Below are 12,828 nucleotides of genomic sequence, written 5' to 3' on the forward strand. Positions count from 1 at the left end.
ACCACAAAAGCAAATTTTCAGAGAGTCCAAATCGGTAGCTTCGTGTTGAGATTCGTCCACGGTTGTCGGGTTTGTCTTCTACTTGTTGACACCGAACACGGTAGCGATGGCTGGCACACTTTTCCTGGCGTAGATGCAGATGAGTAAGTTCTCGGGCTGCTTTGGCGTGATGTAGGTAGGCGTTGACGTCAATTATTACGTCATAAGTCATGTCGGGTAACATTGTATTAAGCGTCGTTGCCTTGCTCCTTTCGCACACAAACTTGTATGGAATCCTCTGCGTCATTTCCTGTACGGGACTTTCGTATGCCTAGGCCCCGTACCTAATGCTGTGATCACCATCCTATGCTTGACTTTGACATGCATGGCCAACATGCAGGTGATGGTTTTATTTAGCCGCTTTGTGAGGCCATTGCTCTAGGGGCGATAAGTGGTGATCCAGCGATCACTTGTTTTGCTGTATCTCTAGAGGTAGCCTCAGTAAAGTCGGCAGTAAAGGCCGTACTACTGTTGTTGATGAAGAGCTGTCGGATAGTATGATGAAGAACGATGTTTTTTTAGGAAACAATCGGATGCTCAGCTGACCCTACTTTTGGGCAGTTATTTAGCTTTGCGTAGCAGGTGAGGTAGTCAGTGGCTACGACGATCTATTTGTTTTCGACAATTGAGGTCGAGAACAACCCTAATAAGTACATACCTATTTGCGGATCATGTCATGAGGTGTCTCGATGTGCTGCAGAAGTCCTACTGGTCGTGCCTGTGGTGTCTTCGGTCGCTGCTAGTGCTAGTATTTTGTAACGTAACCAGCGACATCGATTATATCACTTTTGTTGTATCCTCGAGAGCGTGCACGAAAAATCTATAGGTGACCAGCCGTCGAGCCGTCGTCAAGGCCTGCAACACCTTTAGTCACAGCGCCAACTGTATACCGATGGCACAGTTCGAGTGAGCTGGGCAGAAGTTATTCTTTACGATCATATTGTTTTACAACGAAAATTAGACTGATTCTCGCCTGACTTCGTTCGGGACAACGGCAGTCCCACCCTTGAGGTACTACACGAGGCCGTGGACTTCCGAATGTGCTCGCGGTCGTCCAGCGAAGTGAACGCTATACTTATGGTTCCCAAGAAGCAGTCGTGCTTGTGGTCGCATTGCGGCGGTAAGTCAACGTGGACACGAGAGTGCCAGACTATTCTCTTCGAGCTTCCGAGCAATGGTAATAAAATTGGCAGATCCCTCGTACAATTGGAATCGATGATATGTGAAAGACGAATGAGAAATGTTGATAAGTCACTTTGAAATCAGCACAACGTTACGAGGTGCAGGTGAATGATGCCGTACATGACTTCCGTGTCATAATTATCATGTTTGGATGTGTCTTTCACCTTTGTCAACTATTCACGTCACGTGATACCAAATTTAGTTTATGTGGAGCTAGCGAAACGACCGCGAGCATGCTATGAACGCGATATGTTGTCACGTTCTTACATGATACGCGTGTTACAATTATCATGTTTGCACCAGTCATATATTTCGTCATTCATCGGAAGCGCGTAACACTTAATTAAGTATATGTGGAGCTAGCAAAACGGCTGTAAGCGCATCATGAAGGGCCCAATATACTTTGACTTAGCGTTGACACGCGTGCACACTGGGCACAGGGACGCTACGTTAGTAAAACGCGAACACTCCATAGTCTGACGCCCGCTGTAACCAGCGTCTTTCGGCACGGCGCAGCGGCAACAGGTGCGAAATGCGGCATGCTGCATTTCGTGCCGATGCGTTGTCCAGACAACACTGCGTCTTCCTCTTTTCGTGATGGAGGGACGCTGAACGCACTGAAGCGCGCATGCGTCAAAGCAACGCAGCGCGGCGCACGTCCGCGAGTATGTTGCAGGACCGGCGCCTGGTGTAGCAACGCCGGCATGACGCGACGAAATGAACACCGGTGAGCACGCGCACCGCGTCAAGTCGAAATGTATTGGTGCCTTGACTGTGGCATGTAGTCACATGACACCATCTCATGATTATCATGTTTGCACCGATCACATACCTTCGTCATCCATTGGCGTCACGGAATACCAAATTCGGCATATGTGAAGCTAGCAAAACGGCCGTGAGCGCATCACCAGTGTGTCATATGGACACGTTGTTACATGACACGCATGTCGTGATTATCATGTCTGGATGTGTCATTTACCTATGTTGTCCGTACGCTTCATGTGATACCAAGTTTAGTACATGTGAAGCTAGCGAAACGGCCGCGAGCGCATCATGAGTGTATCCTGTAGCCATGTTGTTACAGGACACGCATCTTATATTATCTTGTTTGCTCCAGTATCATACCTTCGTCATCCCTTCACGTTTCGTGATACCAAACGTGGTATAACTGAAGCTAGCGAAATCGCCGCCAGCACATCATGAGTGCAGGATGGAGTCATGTGGTTACATGAGACGAATCTCATGATTATCATAAAAGAGCCTGTCACTTTTGTTCGCCATGCAATCATGCCATACCATACGAGTTTTGCAATATGCCATGTGAACGAAACCACCGCAAGGGTTGCAGGACCTTGAAATGTAAATCATAATATTTAGGACATACATGTCATGATTTTCCTGTTACGACTAGTGATATATGTTCTTCATACAGTTATGTTATGCCATACCAAATTTGGTATCAATACCATTATTGAAACGGCCAGAAGAGGTAAATGTCGTAGGCGGCTAGATAGATAGATAGATAGATAGATAGATAGATAGATAGATAGATAGATAGATAGATAGATAGATAGATAGATAGATAGATAGATAGATAGATAGATACGCTCAAAGTTGCCGAAGTTCACCAAGAAATGCTTCGCATTTACTATTGAATTCTGAAAGTCTTAAAGGGGTCGTGAAACGCTCGCTCTAAAGCGACAATGCGAAGCCACCAGCGTCCACACGCACTAACTAGGTGACGTCATCATAAGTAATGCTTTGCCCATCGATGAGCGCGGAACTCTTCGGTATTTGTGAGTGCGTGCAACCGGAACACCTATCAGCGTCTTTGTCATACGTAATCGGCACTACCGTGAACTCTGACGTCATATTAAGCAGCGTTCTTGTGGGATGCGGATCGCGTATGACAGACGCCGATGAGCGCCTGTTCCACGTGCTCGATATGCCATATAAAGTTCCGCGTTCCTCGATAGGCAAAGAGTCTATGCAAGTCCACTCGGGCTGATGATACAGGTAGCGCATGTGGCTGCCGCTGGTGTCGCATTGTCGTTGTAAAGCGACCGTTTCACGACTTCTTTAGGGAATAGGTAATGCGCTGTCTGCGTATTGTTTTAGAAAATGCAGGAAACTTTGGTACAGCAATAACGCTTTCGCGTAATCCAGTTTTAATACACAATCGCCAATGAAACACATGTAGGTACCTGTCTACCGCCCAGCATCAGGCACTACGTAAGTAAGTTCACATATCTGTTTTGAGCAGAATGAATTGCAGTTGTATATCTATCCATATTTACGACATCTATTCGTAATTTTGTCGTAGTAATACAGTGATCTAAACCTAGCTCCAAGCCTTGGAAGCTGGTCGCAGTAGCAGGCTGCAAATAAAACAAAAGATGATATCACTCTTTCAGATACAAAACTTGCCGTATCTGCCCCCTAACTGACTACGACTACTGCTCAGGTAAGGTAATATATGTGCTTTTTTCCTGCGCCAACGCGTTCCACTTCGTGCTACGTCTGAGTGTTATTGGTCCGTAGAGAAAATTAACGAACGTTTCACAGATTATTAGTACCCTAAGATATTGCTACTTGTACAAACATGAAAAGAAATTGCTCGCACATGCACTGACACTCGTGTAACCCTTCTTATAAAAACATTGTCTCTTCTTTACAAGTGGAACGCTGTTGGCTCTGAACAGTGGCTACTTGTATTTTATTACAACTCGCAGTATCCAAAGCGGAACCCCTTTTAGCCGCAACAGTAACTCCACACACTTTTCTTGCCGAAGCAGGCTTTTTGAAAAGGTACATTCCTACAAAGACTAAGTCGTCCAGTAAAATAACGACCATGTCTTTGGTTGAAATAATAATCAACTCAAACAATACGAACTTGACAGATTCCTCGAAGAATTCATTGAAGAGTACTATAATACCTAAAAGAAAACCTTAGCGCAGATATTTATGTGTTTTGATTTTCCGATAAGTTGTGGCAAACTTTTGCTTCTATTTCGCACAACTCTGTATTCGGGTGTAGGTAGCGTCGCGCTTCTGCTCAGGCAGCTCGTTTAAGCGCAGCTGTGGACGACGCACATCAATCGATTGCCTAGCTCATGATTCAGAAATAACTGGAAAGAAAACTGTATTGTGTATAGTCAACTATTTGACAAGCAATCGTATAGGCACGTTGTCTGCATTAAGAAGAGAGTGCCGAGAGTAGCGCAGCTAGTGCGGATAAATGCGTGCAGCCTACACCGCACCAATCACCAAACATGAAGGGTAGCGCTACTGGCCAACCAATGGGGAGGCCGCGGAATGCAGCGTGAGTTCAAGTTCCGCATCACCACCAGCGACCACAAAGGACCTGTCGGCTTGAAACAGAGATTCATTCATTTTTCTCATTCCTTATTATTTAAATAGTCTCTCTCTCTTATATATATATATATATATATATATATATATATATATATATATATATATATATATATATATATATATATATATATATATATATATATATCAGTTATCTTTTTACCCAATTTTCTGTCTTCACATTCACATTACAATTGGCCTAATACCTTCCCCTGTACCTTTATTGGCATAATTGTCTGTTATCCTATTATATTGTATATATAATCTTATTATATATATATATATATATAAATATATACATATATGTGTGTGTGTGTGTATTTGCATATACATCTGTATACATTTGCGCAATGTACATTGTAACGCATACATGAAGTGCTGCACCCTCTCGTTTCAACGCCTATGGTTGATTGGGGCCTTGTCAAGCTGTCATTGGACAGCTTTTCTCTCGGCCACCTTATTTCACGGGAAATGTTTGTTTTTTCATGAAAATAAGTGATTTTGATTGATTGATTGATTGATTGATTGATTCATGCTGTCTTGGTTACCGCTGTCTTTAGTCCTCTGCTGCACTCCAGTCTTTCTTACCCTCGTTCACTCTATCGGGTATGCAGGCGCAGACGCTCTCAATGCCAAAACTGGTGTCTATGAGTAGCAATCACAAAGCACAGATTCACGCTTTATGTTGCGCTAACGCCAACTGAATTTGAAGTTCTGGATATTCCGAGTTGTATAACAGCAACTTTTATTAGCCAATGCTGCAGCAGCTGCCAGCATATGAGTGTAACGGAGACATTTCTGTGCACTGCAGGCATCACAATTTATGCAAAACAGACGAAAGAAACGGGGTTTAGATACCTGTGGCTCACAATATTGACAGACAGTACAGCTTTGCTTTTTTTAATCATCTTATACTGTGTCAAATAAGACGGTGTCTACGTCACTGAATAAAAGAGCAGGTACCGAAATTCGCGTTATAGCACAATTTCTTATGGCATGAATACACCGCCTTCAACATGAGTGCCCCACTGTGAAGTCAGGTGCTGTGAATGATCTCTATAACAGACTTCATGACAGCTGCTCGAATTGCAGACACTCTGAAAACGATAATATATTGTCACGGGGACGTGACGTGGCCGAAGACAGGAGACTTCGTGTTGGGATTTAACTGTTTATTTGGGCGAACCTGTGCCCGGTAAAAGGAAAGTCCAATTACAGCAGCAGTCTCGCACAGATAGCAGTCTCGGACTGATAGCGGCGAACAGAGCGTCGGCCTTCGATCAACAACTACTGACCAGTGGCGAAGCGTGTCGGCATTTATACTCTTGCCATCGAATGTCCTAGCGTTATCGCTGGCGGTGGCGTAGGTTCCAGAACAATCTGTACCGTTCGCACAGTGGGCGTGATCTTATCGAAATGATCTACTACAGTCCGAAACCTTCTGGAAAACTGCAGGCGCGGTTTGCGCTGAAAATCGTGTGGTGTTTTGGGACGATAACGAAAACTTAGGAAATGGAACGTGGCATTATCGGGCTTCTGCTCAGTTTTGAGAACATGAAGATGTATTTCAAGGCTCACATTAGGCCTGATTCAACCGTGATAGTGGGCTCACGTGATCCTAGCATCAATATTGCATGCTGATAGTGCCATAAAATAAGCTGCTTTGTGATACCTGACTGTTGTGAAATAGTAGAACTCAGAAAAAGTTGCTTCTTTGTGAACTGACGGCCGGCTCGATGGAATAACATAAATAAGGTTCCATAGCTCACGCGAAATTCGCAGCCCGAAACGGCCCACTTCCACGTTGGAAACGAATGGCCACCTTACCGGCCGCTTCGCTGATTTCTCGGATTGCCCGCAGCTGACCCTGTAATTCAAGACTGCTTGGTGCTACCTGCCTCCTTCTCCGTTGTTGCCCTTGTCGCTGCTTAATGTGAAGCACTGTCAGAGGGTATGATAGTGATCAATAAAGCTGCATTTATTACATGTAGGATAGATTCCGATAAAGACGGGATCAGATAGAATATAAGGCCAGTGCAGTTGCTGATAGGAGTAGTGCTGTTATACGGGAAGCCCTCCCGCACTTTATGAAGGGTTTGAGTCTCCTAACGGCTTGCTTTACCTTGCTGTTGTCAATGTCGAATGTCTGATGATACTAGGGCTCCCAAAATCAATAATTAGAGCCTTCTCAACGTCAAAAATCGTAAAGATAAAGCAGATGATTCTGAGAGCGCTCTGTGCACACTGGTGACCAGCACTAAGCAGGAATCTAATAATATTTGGCTTCTCGTTTTGGTACAGTGCTTTTAGTACTGCTTATGGTGTTTCCAAAGAAACTTTGTAAGTTCTAATGCCAAACCAATTTCAAACATGTTTGAAAGACTATCACTGGTATTTTATCAAAACCAAAGCAGATGTATAACAGTTCCAAGAAAATAAAATTGCTCGTACCTGTAGGATACTGGCACTGAGGAAGGACAAGCCGTGCGTCACAAACTATAAAAGAATGAGTACAAGAAAAAATATTAGAACACCATGATAATACATTCACTTTTCAGAGCAGTCCTGTGCAATCAAATTAAAGCAGACTCGTTCGACATTTACATTCTCTGCATAAAGAGCATATGCAAAAAATGATGACTGCACTTCACTATGCACGCTAGAAAAGCGGTTTTTTATGTCCGTATATCCTAATATTTAGCCTGAATTCAAATCTCAATTTTAGCTTTCGAGTTCAGTTTGATACCGTTAATGACGTTACCGGTCAACCTTTACTGTTCGGACCTCTAAGAGCTTCAAACTACTGTCAGATACAACAACCTTATCAACCGTACTGCTGGAACAGATAGGAAAATTGAGTAGAACTCAGTCAGATCAACTCAAGAAACACACCTTACACATTCGCCTAACAGAGACTCACACTCGTAAAAATGTTTCTGAGCCTGATTCACTCGGACTCAGTCACCATAATATTGCTTGCACTCATTCACCCTGAAACTGGCGGCTTGATCTCTCTATGAGTGAGTCTGAATATTTTGACTCATGAGGGAGTTCACCTACTTTTGATTACCGGTGATTTTACTTTCGGTGAATATTGCAGAGGTCATGAAAGGAATTATTTTTCTAGCCGTGAAGGTGTTGGACTGTCATAGGTCGAGTCTGACCAGACTCCTTAAAGTGTACCTGACCATGGTTCTTTAGTTTTACTAACTTCCGGAAAACATTCACTTTAAAACATAAAGCAAGACACCCTGTGAACCATACGACAACGCAGTGACGTGGATCTAGCCGTTGGCTAATGCCACACCACCGATAGCCGTCAGGGAAACATTAGAGTGTAAAGAAAAAAAAATGTGGTGGGCAGATGGATCCTGTGTTGCCTATAGTACATCTTTTAAAGTATTCAGCTACAGGAGAGAAGTTGGCCATTTGCGGCTAGACCGAGAAAAGAGGAGGCATCCCTCTCGTCGCTGGTCCTTTGGCAGTCTGCTCTCTGCTGCAGTGCAGCTCTTCTATGCCATACCGAAATAAAATTGATCCAGGCTTGTGTTGTTTCAATAGTGTATACCTGACTCATCCTGCTGGAGAATAAAAGGAGAGACATTATCTTGTGAAACGACACAAAAACAGAGCATTGCACGGCTATGTTCAGCTTATCGTGCCTATGTGCCATCACAAAAGTATTATATCATTTTTTGTTGCTTTTTTGTAGGAACTGCTGGCGCACGTATTCGGATTAGATATATTTGTATGTTTGTAAAAAGTTATTGTGTCTACATTTAAGACGATAGACGCCTAAACGTTTTCTGCCTGACTGTTTTAGACACCTTACGTCCTAGGGCCTGCCTTTGTTTTGCGCCTAAGACGTGATTTCAGTATGCGTAGATTCTATTTAGGGCATCTACTCATGAAAAAAATTCTAAAACTAAAGACGTCCGCGCATCAAAGCAAACAAGGTACTAAACAAGCCTCATCATATTGATCATCAAGAGGTGTGTAACAACCACGAAAAAAAAAACGCACCTTCCCTCTTGCCAATAGCATACGCAACAGTCTCTCACAAAGTAACCATCAGTTTAACATGGCAGCGCTGAACCCAGGTACCGAACTTCTTTTTCACCATGGGCCACAGACGGCTTTCTTAAACACCTTTCCCCCCTCTTTTTCAATGAAAAAAATCCTCCATCACTTCTCTGGTGCACTTGTCGCGGTGTCGATACAAACAAATGGCTTTGTCTGCCAAAGGATGGCAGCCACACTCCCTACAATAAGCTGACTGGTGCAACCCGTCAGCGGCTGTTAAAGAGGTTAAGTGTTGTTTCAGTGTTACTTAATACACCACCCAGTTTGTCCTATGTAACCCCCTCCCCCCACATGACAATGGCAACATATATACAACGCACAATTTATACTAAACAAATCTATTTTTCTCTTCTCCGGACAGTACGAGCAGGTCTTTCATAAACCCAAACTTCTTTTATGCACGCGGGAGCAAATGGAGGACAATTCTTGGGAGCGTACCCTATACCTACTGGCCACATTTTTCAAGCAATGTGAAAACTTGTGCGTGTAGGGCACCACAACCGGTTTCTTTTCATTGCGCACGCACTATGTTCTCCTGTGCGTATCACTTACGCCTTTGACCCACTTTTTTAGCTTTTGACAACTACTCAATATTTCTGTATCAGAGTAGCCCGCCAACTTCAGCCTTTCAACCTGGCTCATGAAACTTTAAGATAGTTCGCGAACTGGGAGCGCGGGGGTAAATACAGACACAAAGGAAAGAGGAGGCACATAGCACGAGCGCTCAACTAACAACTGGTTTATTCTCACGTTTGAAGGACATATAAGTACACAAGGTTGCGCATGTCAACCGAAAAATAGGATGATAGTGTGAGCAGCAAGCGTGACCTTCATTTGATGCACTTGTCTACGAATTATCAATATAGTTGCACTTACAGTCAAGTAGTGATTCCGTGTAAGCTTCACATTGCCAATCCTGCAAGTGTCAACCGTTGTTTGAAAAAACAAGTGTACTGTTCCGGCATCCGCTTCAAACCACGCGTGAAATTTCCGAAGCATATCACAATTACAGAAATAGGAATCAATGTATCAGCTATCCGTCATGATCACTACTTGACTGTGAGTTTAACTATAATGATAATTCATAGACAAGTGCTTCGAATGAACGCCATGCTTGCTGCTCACACTATGATCCTATTTTCCTGTTGACATGCGCACCCTTGTGTACTTAAATGTCCTTCGAACGTGAAAATAAATCAGTTGTTAATGAGCGCTCGTGCTGTGTGCGTCTTCTTTGCTTTGTGTCTGTGTTTACCCCCGCGCTCCCAGTTCGCTGAATCATCATGAATCACCAACTAGCCAACCTTTCCATTCTATTGTCATGAAACTTCCTTTCAACGCATGCGTGCCCGTTTTCAGTAGCGCACGCCGCATCGCAGCGTAAATAATGCCGGACTTAACTATCTTAGAATGGCCTGAGGTCAACGGCAGATACCCTTTACGGATCGGTGCTTGTACCTCCAGCACAAATCTACCTCGTGACACCACATTCTAATATAAAAAAACTGAAGCTCTTTTTTCTGAGGCAGCTCATAGGTGAACTTAAGCCCATTGGCAGAATGCTTAAAAAAGTTTAGTATGTCAGCCCGCATGCTGTACTGACTGTCGGTTTTCATTACAATAACGAAATCATCAACTTACCGATACATGCGGCAGGACATATTCATCAATTTATCGGCAACAGACCTGTCGAATTGTCCCAAGAAAATATCACTTAAAACTGGTGCCATACTAGATCCGATGCAAACATCATATTTCTGGACATAAAAGCCTCCTTTTTACTCCACACACATTGACCGCAAGTAAAACGTCAGCTATTCCAAAAAGCTTTGCAAGGAAACACTGCAACTGTTAACGAACTTAACCTCTTTATTGTCCTCAACCACACTTGACTTAACACTCTGCTGAAGTTCAACATGCGGTAAGAAGAAAAACAAGTCCTCAATGTCGATGCTGAAAGCCGACCACGAACCCGGGTTATTAGTCCTTGTCTATATTTTTGAGCTGTTTTTACTTTCCAAGTATGAACCACAAACTAGCCTAGCTTTCGCTGTTATTGAAACAGAGAGTCGTTTTGCTTAAAGGACCCCTGACACCTAATTCGCAAACTCTAGATTCTTGTGTTGTTTGATAGTGCTTCATGCGGCGCAACTTCTGATCAATTATTAGTGACGAGCGTTAATTGGAAGATAATTCAATTTGGTTTTAAAGTAACGGTGCGTGCTCTGCCGAGTATTCAGGTGCAATCGAAATTTTCTGTGGTTCGAGGTAGACCGAAACTCCCCTTGTGACGTTGCGTGGTTAACATTTGCGGGGCGCGCACAATACCCCGACTGGCACCTCGAGAGTACTATTGTTGGTCGCCCCTCTCACTCTGTTGTCAGACTGCTCTCAAGGTGGTTTTCACTGCTTACGCCAGGAATGCATTTCTTTTTGTTTTCTGTGGGGGACACGCTCAAGGCACCCACATCGTTTCATTCTTCACCACACGCGGGTCCCCTTTTTTGAAAGAATTCTCAACCACTGCTCCGCTGTGGGGCGCTAGGTTCTTACAATATTTAGGCGGGCGTTTCAAATTGACTCAAAGTTGTTCCTAATTAACGCTGCTAACAATAAATATGCAATACCTTAAATAGTTTACAATAAAATTTTGGCACTACCAGACACGACGCTACAGATTACAGTAAAAAAAACTCGCAAACAAAACTTTCGCTGTCAGGCGTTTTTTGAGGCACGCGAACCAAAAATTTTTCGTGGACCTCACCCATTCAACTACCGCTCAGACATTATGACAACGAATCTCACAGGGTCTGTCGGCTATGACCTGCGCTCCGAAAATGCTCGACATATTACCCGTAAAAAAGTTTCAGTATAGACGGAAGCTGATGAATTCACTTGACCTGATATCCCATACCGTCATGTTTGTCGTATATTTTCAATGATCCATAATGTTTCATGATGTCGCCTCATCGCGCCAAAGTCCGCTTGCGATGTGTGCCAATATCTTTATAGCCTTGCTCGGTAAATTACACTTCTTGCTTCCAGTGGAAAAAACAATATCTGTTAGTATAAAAAAACAGTGCTTTGCAGCCACTACAGGCCATAGGGCGCCATTGTCTCCATATGCCCTTTTGAACAGCTTTGTGTCCTTTCTGGACGGCCAACAATTCATCATCCAGCACACCTACGAAGCGGCTGCCATATATTGTTCCCTATATAACTGGGAGACGTCCACTATGTGACAAGCGCGTCCTACAAGACACAAATTTCAGTCCAACCCGTTCCCGCTACACCAGCCTGTTCCGTCTGTTTTAGTTTTAATGACATCTGTACGCGAAGGCATCACGTTGTGAAAGGGGACATAGCATACATAACAAAAATAGTGGATTGTGAATGGTTTAAAGAGATGTGCACACTCACGTTAGGCTTTGGCACCTTTATTTTAAAATGAACATTATTTCGTATATTTCAGTGCGTTTTGTTCTCACGAGCAACTAACGGGCTGCTGCCAGTGCTTCGCAGGCGAGCAGACACTGCAGCATAAAATCAAATCCATTGCAGTTGTAATTCTCTCCATTAGGTCTGCACCAGTTAATATAAATATCATAGTATTACACGTTGTAAAATGCCTCCTCTAAGCGTAATTGAGGTCGGCAAGCGCAGGCTGCAAAATAGCATTACAAATAAATATTTTTTCACTCTTCAGGTGTGTCTGGCTACTATAAGGGGACAGCAAATATACTCACGGGTAAAATGACTGCGCAAAAAGCAAAAGACTAGTCGAGGTTGCCGACAGCAGCACAGTTGTCCCTGGGTAATTTCTTTTAGTTCAGCTGCCCCGCCGCGGTGGTCTAGTGGCTAAGGTTCTCGGCTGCTGATCCGCAGGTCGTGAAATCGAGTCCCGGCTGCGGTGGCTGCATTTCCGATGGAGGCGGAAATGTTATAGGCATGTGTGCTCAGATTTGGGTTCGCGATAAAAAACCCCAGGTGGTCGAAATTTTCTGAATCCTCTACTACGGCGTCTCTCATAATCATATGGTGTTTTGGGACGTTAAACCCCACATATCAAATTCTTTTAGTTCAAATTCTTTTCCGCGGGTTTAGGAGAGCCACGAACCATACTAGGGTGTCGGAGGGCAGTATGCTAATCCT

The 12,828-nt window shown here is 43.7% G+C and overlaps 1 long non-coding RNA gene across 1 annotated transcript; it reads right to left on the minus strand.

The window, feature by feature from the left end:
* Positions 1 to 3,366: 3,366 nt before the first annotated feature.
* Positions 3,367 to 12,584, minus strand: LOC142764922 (uncharacterized). The gene is made up of 4 exons (XR_012883965.1): positions 12,423 to 12,584; positions 10,318 to 10,362; positions 7,045 to 7,089; positions 3,367 to 3,599 (listed from the first exon to the last, which is right to left on the minus strand). It is a non-coding gene; the product is annotated as an uncharacterized LOC142764922 (long non-coding RNA).
* Positions 12,585 to 12,828: the final 244 nt, after the last annotated feature.

The sequence above is a fragment of the Rhipicephalus microplus genome, chromosome 6 (assembly GCF_043290135.1).
Source record: "Rhipicephalus microplus isolate Deutch F79 chromosome 6, USDA_Rmic, whole genome shotgun sequence".
Lineage (NCBI taxonomy): Eukaryota > Metazoa > Arthropoda > Arachnida > Ixodida > Ixodidae > Rhipicephalus > Rhipicephalus microplus.